Below are 8155 nucleotides of genomic sequence, written 5' to 3'. Positions count from 1 at the left end.
TAGTGACATGGGATATTTAACATACACCATAACAAGCAGATGGGACCTCAATTTAACATCTCATCCAAAGCTTAGCTTCCAGCAATGTAGCACACCTCCAGTACTAGAGTATATGAGTTCAAAGTTCCTTAGGGCTAGAACCCACAATCTTCTGACTCAAAGACTAGAGTGCTACCAACTGAGCCAGAAATATTGCAAAGTTTAAACATGCCAAAATGCACATATTGAAGCACCTAATACAGCACCTAATCCCTTCATCAAAACATTTCAAAGCAATTCACAATATACTGTAAAGTGATCTGGCTGTGTATTTTGCGGGTGAATGTGGTAGCAACTTGTGCATGGCAATGCCCCACAAAAAGCCATGAAGTGAGTGCCAGTTATATTGGGAGGATTGTTGGCCAGTGCACCAGAAGAAGCTCTCTCTTTTTTGAATAGGGTTCTTTAATATCCACTGGGACATGAGTTGAAAGTCTCATCTGAAGGATGGCTACCTCCTATAATACAGTCCTCCCCCATCTCCAGCAGCGTATTAGTGTCAGTATGGACTATATGGGTTTCGAATCCCAACATACAGTTAATGCACAGATAAGTGTGCATTATTTTCTGTAAGGTCCAAATAACATATGTCATTTAGAGAAGACACAGTATTTTAACACTTGACTTAGATGTTCTAAATCTTAAATGCCAAACCTTTTATGATTTCAGTATTTTAACATGCAAACAATTTTGGTTTCTTTCATGACATGGATTTGTTCAAATGCTTGTGAAAATTTTATTGGAGAAAAGAAATTAAAATGCATGGGAATATATTTGCATATAGTGCATGGAGATTTGTAATACAATATAAGTATGGATTAAAGACTCATTTTTCAGTCTACACCACAGCTTGAAGATGATTTATTTGAGGCTTTCATTATTGTTGAATGTTTATAAAAGCATAAAGTGCAGTTTGGCATTAACTAATTGTGATTCCACGCAGTTAATGTACTTAACAAGCTTTGGCATTGGGTTGCAAGCTTCCAACAGAAAATTGTATGGTTTTCATAGTTTATTTGTATGATAATTTCCTTAAAATTACTGAGCACAACATCATTCAGACAGATTGAGAAAAGTTTTGAGGACAGAAATTTTCTGTAGAAAAATGTGGGCTAAGATTAGTTCAAATTAAATCCACTTGACTTTGTGCTTGAAGTGGAGTAGTAGTGTGCAATTCAAAAAATCGTGATGTTCAATAATATGAAAGAAATTGCAGAGAATTGAGGGAAACAAAATCATATTTCCATGTTAGTGTGTAGCAATGACATACAATGGTATTTTTTAAATTGAACGGACTTGCATTGGAAAAAGTACTAATTTGGTTGCTCAATCCATGAGTGTTTGTAGGACACTGTTATGCGCAATTGGCTGCTGCGTTTCGCCCACAAAATATACAGTCAATTGACTTTACAGTATATCCTGTGAAGCGCTTTGAGACGTCATAAAGACATATAAAGATGCTATATCAAATGCAAGGTTTATTACTATTGAAAGAAGCTCACAGACTATTTTTTATATGGAGCAATAAGGCAAATTTTTCCGAGGACATCCCACATCCCATTCCCATCACTTATCCATCCATCATAAACATACATCCTCTCTTCACAAGATATCACAAGGTCACAGATCGATTTGGATGAAGAAAGCCATTCAGCCTATTGATTTCACCCTTTACAATACCAATTCCTTTTAATGAGTCCAGCATCCTGATCACAATCATTCTTCTTCAATGAAGAGAATATATAACAAGTGGTCAATTTTGCAGTATATTATAGCCAGATATCTTAATTAAAAAACCTGAAAAGGAATTCCTTTTGGTAGCCAGTGGTATATCAGATATATGTCATACACCTCTGTCCTGTCTGCCTTTCCAAATGGATATTAAAGATCCCGTGGTACTAATTGAAAAGAGGAGGGAGTTTCTCCCATTGTCCTGGACAACAATTCCCCAAATAAAATTGATTACTCACGCCAAGACTGTTTGTGGAACATTGTTGTGCATTAATCAGTTGTAATGTTCACCCACAAAATACACAGTCACTCCACTTTTCAGGGTACACCATGATAATAATAATAATACCATATCTGGGAAGCTATGTAATGCTATGGCTTTATTTGAAATTCCTTCACCACATCCTCCAGGTTTCATAGATATAATCCATTTGTATACTGCCACAACACATTGAAATGGAAGTATAGTGGCAGAGCCATCTAGCTGGTGACTATCGCCTCACTGTGCTTGTTAATAAGGGCAGAGAGGTTCGATGTGACAATGGTATCTGATCAGTTACATTTTTGGAATAACTTCTGGACCTTCTAGAGACTTAACATTCGCAATTTGCAATGTTCCTGCATTAATGTTTTGGTGCTAAAAAATTTCTGGCACCACCCACAGTCCATACCCCTTTATGGCAGCTATGTTCATGAAATGGAATTTCGACCCCCGAAGGAGGTAGTAGCTTTCCACTCAAAATACAACCTTTAACCCAGTTAACAGCCTCCCTCTCCAACTCAAGATCAGGCCTCTGCCTAGTTGCAGTTTACAATCCTGCCAAAACCAAGCATCAGCTCAAGCCAATACTACTTTCCAAACCCAATAATAAATGTTCTTTCAAAGCGATGTTTCATAAATTATCATATCCCATGTCAAAAACCTCTTGTACAACATTCTACTTAAAAATATATATAGCTCCCCTGAAAGAAAAATAGGAAAATAATAATAAATAATAATAGTTATCCTTGCATTTGATATAGCGGCCCAGCTCAAGCTCTCAGTCAGGATGTGAAAAAACTTTGAGAAGCGCTCCCAACGTGAAAGGCACTCTTATTCAAATATCTCAAAGCGATTCACAGGATTTTCACAGAGCTCCCGGCTCTTTACGAATTTGGGATTATATTTATGTTTTTCTGTTTTATTCAACCTGTACCTATTCATCTAGTTCTTCACCTTCCCCCACACCCAATTGTCTGTCCTTGGTTAAAGGCAGGCACCAGCAATGATCAAGTTCTCCATTTACATGATCTTATTTAAGACTAGCTAGTGGCCATTAATCATGAAGTTCTGTAGCTCAGTGGTTAGAGCACTCGCCTCAGAAGCGAGAGACCTGGGTTCGATTCCCGGCAGGATGAAATGTTGGGCAAGTTCCCTTACTCCACACACCTCTGTTTGCCTATCAGTAAGTAAGTAGATAAGTAGTAAGTAAGTAGGAAACTGGATTTTAGTTGATTGGCGGATTGCTTTTCCAGGGGTAATAATTCCTTCAAAAAATAATAATAAATTGGTCATTCAATCCACGACTGTTTGTGGAACATTGTTGTGCACAATTGGCTGCACACTGCAATGTCCACAAAATATAAAGTCAATTCACTTTGCAGTATATTCTGTGAAGCGCTTTGAGACATCTCGAAGGCATGATAGCGTACCATATCAAATGCAAGGATTATTATTATTATTAAATGGCTATTTGGCCAGCATCAGAACCCAGGGAAGGCCTAACCAGTTTTCTTCTGCTGTTAGCAGATAAGTATGTTCCAGTGGTCACTGGATAGTGAACAGTAGTGGGAGCTTTGGGAACTGGGTGATTAGTCCTCTCCTGAACCAATGGTGCTGAGGACAATTATGCCCTATTATAATCCAAGCTGAAATCAGTACAACTGCATAGTCCAGGGAGTATATGATTTTTTTAGTTGACTAGCTGAATGCTCTTACTGAGCGTTTTAAATAATTGATTTTTCTTTGAGGGGCGTGTAGCATGTTTTGTGCTGTTAAAGTAAATAGCCCATTGCCATCATCAACCGCAGAATGTAACTATCACTATTCTATCCCCCAACTAGCTTGGAGATGCTGATAACATGAAGTTCCTGTCTGTTCTGAAGATCTGAATCAATCAAAATTCCCTGCACGGGTCAGCTGTTGCCTTTAAAGTCAAGATAATATCTGGTTAAGACCTATATCTATGTTTGGTCAAAAAATGCCTGAAATTCATCTGTGAGCATAACAAAGCTGTGATTTTGCTACACCAAATGATGAAAACATTGGATGAAAAATGCGCTTGGAAACACCCAGTAAGGGATAGTTGCAGAAAAAACGGAAAAATTTTGAACAGCTCCACTGAATTGGAACTGAAAATTCCAAAACAGGCAGATAAATGTGTCATTCTCCATATGTTTTGGGATGCTTCACTTTCTTATCTTCACTGTTATGACTGCATTCAGACCTCTTTGTTGAAAACTCAGGAGGCCCAACCAAATAATAGTCATTATCAGATGCTTCAAGTTATTGAAGTTCAAACAACCTTCCTTATTCAGTGGTAAGAGGGGAATAGTGGTCATTTATTTTAAATTACGCTGTTTCCTCATATGTTTCCCTGTTTATCTTATATTCACTGACTTTGATTGCCCTTCTTGTTAAAGTGTCCTTTTTTTTCTCGTTTCCTTTACGGTCGCACACCTAAGAACACCATAATGGTACAACATAATTGGATCAGCGTGTTATTGGTCCTTCCTGATCTGTGTGACACTGATGTAAAACAAAAGGTATGAAAGAAAGCCTGAATGCGCCATGCTAAATCTCAACCGATGATAAATTCCGCCTGCTTGTAGATTTGAACTGCAGAAGACCACCAAAAATAATTAGCAATGTTATTTCTTTTTCTTGTTCAACAAGAGTTGAATTTGTTTACAATGATAATCTTCACAATTGATAAAACCTTATCACAGTGTCTTTGTGGAGTCCTGTAGCTCAGTGGTTAGAGCTCTCGCTTTGCAAGCGAGAGATCTGAGTTCAATTCCAGGCAGGGCGAAACCTTGGGCAAGTTTCCTTACTCCACACGCCTAATAATAATCCCTCCAAAACAAAACAATAATAAATTGGTCATTTTCAATCTACGACTGTTTGTGGGACATTGCTGTGCGCAATTGGCTGCCGCGTTCGCCCACAAATATACAGTCAATTCACTTTACAGTCTATTCTGTGAAGCGCTTTGGGACGTCCTCCCGACGTGAAAAGCGCTATATCAAATGCAAGGATTATTATTATTATTATTATTAAAGTGCTTCATGGGAATTTACTGTGAAGTCTAGTGACTGTGCACACAACAATGCCCCAGAAACAGTAATGAAGTGAATGGCCAATTTTATCTGGGAGATTGTTGGGGAAGACACTGGGAGAAACTGCCTTCCCTTTTTGAATTGTATCCCTTTTTGAATTGGATCTTTAACATCCACTTGAACAGTCAGATGGGACCTTGGTTTAATGTTTCATCTGAAGGATGGGACCTCCAACAATCATAGATGTCAGCCTGGCTCAGTTGGGTAGCACTCTTGCCTCTGAGTCAGAAGAGTGTGGATTCAGGCCTTACATTGGGACTTTGAACTCACAGTCTAGGTTGACCTTGCAGTACAATGCTGAAGGAACGTTGCATTGTCGGAGGTGCCATCCTTCTGATTAAACGCTAACCTGAGGTAGGTCCTGTCTGCTTGTGCAGGAGGACATTAAAGATCCCGTGTCACTGTTTAAAAAGCAAAGAGAGTTTCTCCTGTTGCCTGGTTAAATACAAATCAACCAAATACAAATTGGTTACTCACTTCATGTCTGTTTGTGGTGACATTGCTCTGCGCAAATTCGTTGGGGTGTAGACGAGCATATTAGATTGTCATGAGGTAGATTATTTTAATCCAACTAATGATGTGTTGTTGCAATTGTAATTCTTTTTCCATTATGAAAGAGGCGTGTAATGTGATAATTCATAGCAGGAACTCTGAATTCTGCTTTCATGTAATATATTTCCAACTTTATCAATATATTTTTCCATCAACTGTAGTATTGGCCAGCACTTATTTTCATAGTCACAATACCAAGAAATGAGACAACTGCAGAAATATAAGTTTGGTGTAATTTTATTGCAGACCATATTATTTTGCTTTTCATTGTGTTTATTACATTTGGGTTCTTTACCCCCATGACTTCTTTGCACTTTGTCTTGCCAAGCACCTGTATGTGTCTGATAGATGCCTGCTATTCCCCAGTCACTGGAGAAAATAATCACATTCAAATGGGGATGTTCAATTCAGTGTATAGGACACTGGAGAGATGCGTAACACTATGTGATATCTGGGCAATAGGACAAGGAATGGCTTGAGATGATCCAGTGAGAGGATTAATGTCTTCCAGAGGGTGTGCAAGGATATGTTGTTTAGGCTCTGAATTATCGCAGAACAAGCATTAACAGGAGAGCCAACATCCTGTCTGTCTTGACACAGACTGTGTACTTCGTGTTTTGCTTGCTAAAGTGGTGTTTTGCTGTACACTGCAATTCCAGATGAGCCATGTTTATCTGCAGAAAGAAGGTGCTTAACGTGACAATAGTGCATGACAAGATGCTTCAAGCCACACTTATTAATAGGAGGCACATTTGCCATGCCATGACAGGGGTCAAGCTAGCTCACTAATTGGTAGCACTAATTCAAAAAAGAAAAGGGAATTTCTTGTGGCCAAGAAGCCCCCAAATAAAACTGATAATTTACTTTATGGCTGTTCGTCAGACATTGCTGTTTGGAAATTGTCTGCTGCATTCACCTACAAAAACATTGCACTTCACTGTAAGTGAAGCGCTTTGCGATATGATAAGGTGCTAGATCAAATGTAAGGATTATTATGTAAATATTATGTTAATATGATCCAGCATTTATATGGTCTGAAATGCTGTCCAACACTGAATGATCACACGTTTTGCCCTATCTAAACACAGTACAATACCTCAACTAAGGAAGAAAGACATGTAATGACATGTCACTGAAAATAGAAAACTGACAATGGATTGAAAGTATGATGTGTGCTGTGATAATTATCACATCGAAGAAGATACCATTCCTGGAAATGTCTGTGCCAATGATTGTCATTGGTGGACAGACATTCCATTCTCCAACTTCATTGCTCACTATGTCAAAACTATGTCTAGAACTAAAACTAAAAAATCTATAGGTTTGGAAGTTATTTTCACATTTATCGCAGCAAATTCTTTTAAACTATCTATACAGCTGGTGATCAAAAAATAAGAACCTCACATCCCAAACCAATATCTTAAAAGAATAATGGCCAAGTGAGTTACGCTGTCACATATCTCTACTGTATAGATAGCATAGCCCATCAACCAAAAGGGAATAATATGCCTAAAAGTGAATAAACTGTAATTTAATTGCAGCGAATGAGTATTAAACAGTGTCTGTTTCAGCACAAAGGAGGCTTTGTGCTTTGGGGGCATTGTGTTTTTATAAACAAACTGTACATCATGTAGTTTACAACAAAAAGGATTAGTATGGTTACATTTTTGAATTCTCCCCAAGGTCTCAGTACCATTTATCTCCCATATGGCAGGCCATAGAAAATCCAGCCAATGATGAGTTTTCAGTCAAGGCAATGATTTACATTGTCCAAAAATCCTAGACATGCTTGTTTGTTTTTAGTATATCATGAGAAATAGACACAAGGGGCTTTATGTTGTCAGCTTTAAAAATGTATGCTGCTTCTTATCCAGTTCTGCTTTGGGTGAACTGACAACCAATGATTTTTTTCCAATTAGAGTATAATGAATTGGTAAGACTGGGATTTCATTTACTTTATTTTCTTGCTGGTATTTCTTAATAAGGATCGGTGTGACGTATTGGAAGAGGTCCCCATTTGCGTAACGTAGAGGATTCCCAAATTAGATCCCGCTATATCTGTACATCACATAAAGCCTTCATAAACATTACAGTCAAAAAGAATGTGTCCTGTTCAGAAGCTTTTCAATTCTAAAAGATGATCTTCTTTGATTTGAGAGTGCTGGTTCAGCACATTCACAAGAAGATTTGTATTGTACATTTAGAGGGATATTTTGTCAATCATACTTCATTATTACATTAAATTAATTTTGTCCAGCTTCATGAATGCATTTTCTTTATTCAATTAATTGTTATCTTGGATCATTGGTAAAGTTACTGACCAGCAGAGAAAGACACATTCAATCAGTAGATATATTTACCAATGAACGGAAACGTGTGCCTCTTATCTCTCCTTATTAACTGCAGTGTGCAATTAAAGATAATGCTCCTCTCCAATGTTTCCTCCCTTGCCCAG

General features: G+C 37.9%; 1 non-coding gene across 1 annotated transcript; it reads left to right on the top strand.

The window, feature by feature from the left end:
* Nucleotides 1-3096: 3096 nt before the first annotated feature.
* trnal-cag lies at nt 3097-3168 on the top strand. The gene has a single exon. It is a non-coding gene; the product is annotated as a tRNA-Leu (tRNA).
* The last annotated feature ends 4987 nt before the right edge of the window (nt 3169-8155 follow it).

The sequence above is a fragment of the Callorhinchus milii genome, unplaced genomic scaffold (assembly GCF_018977255.1).
Source record: "Callorhinchus milii isolate IMCB2004 unplaced genomic scaffold, IMCB_Cmil_1.0 Scaffold32, whole genome shotgun sequence".
Classification (NCBI taxonomy): domain Eukaryota; kingdom Metazoa; phylum Chordata; class Chondrichthyes; order Chimaeriformes; family Callorhinchidae; genus Callorhinchus; species Callorhinchus milii.
The sequence above is the reverse complement of the archived record's forward strand: the minus strand, read 5'-3'. Positions and strand labels throughout refer to the sequence as shown.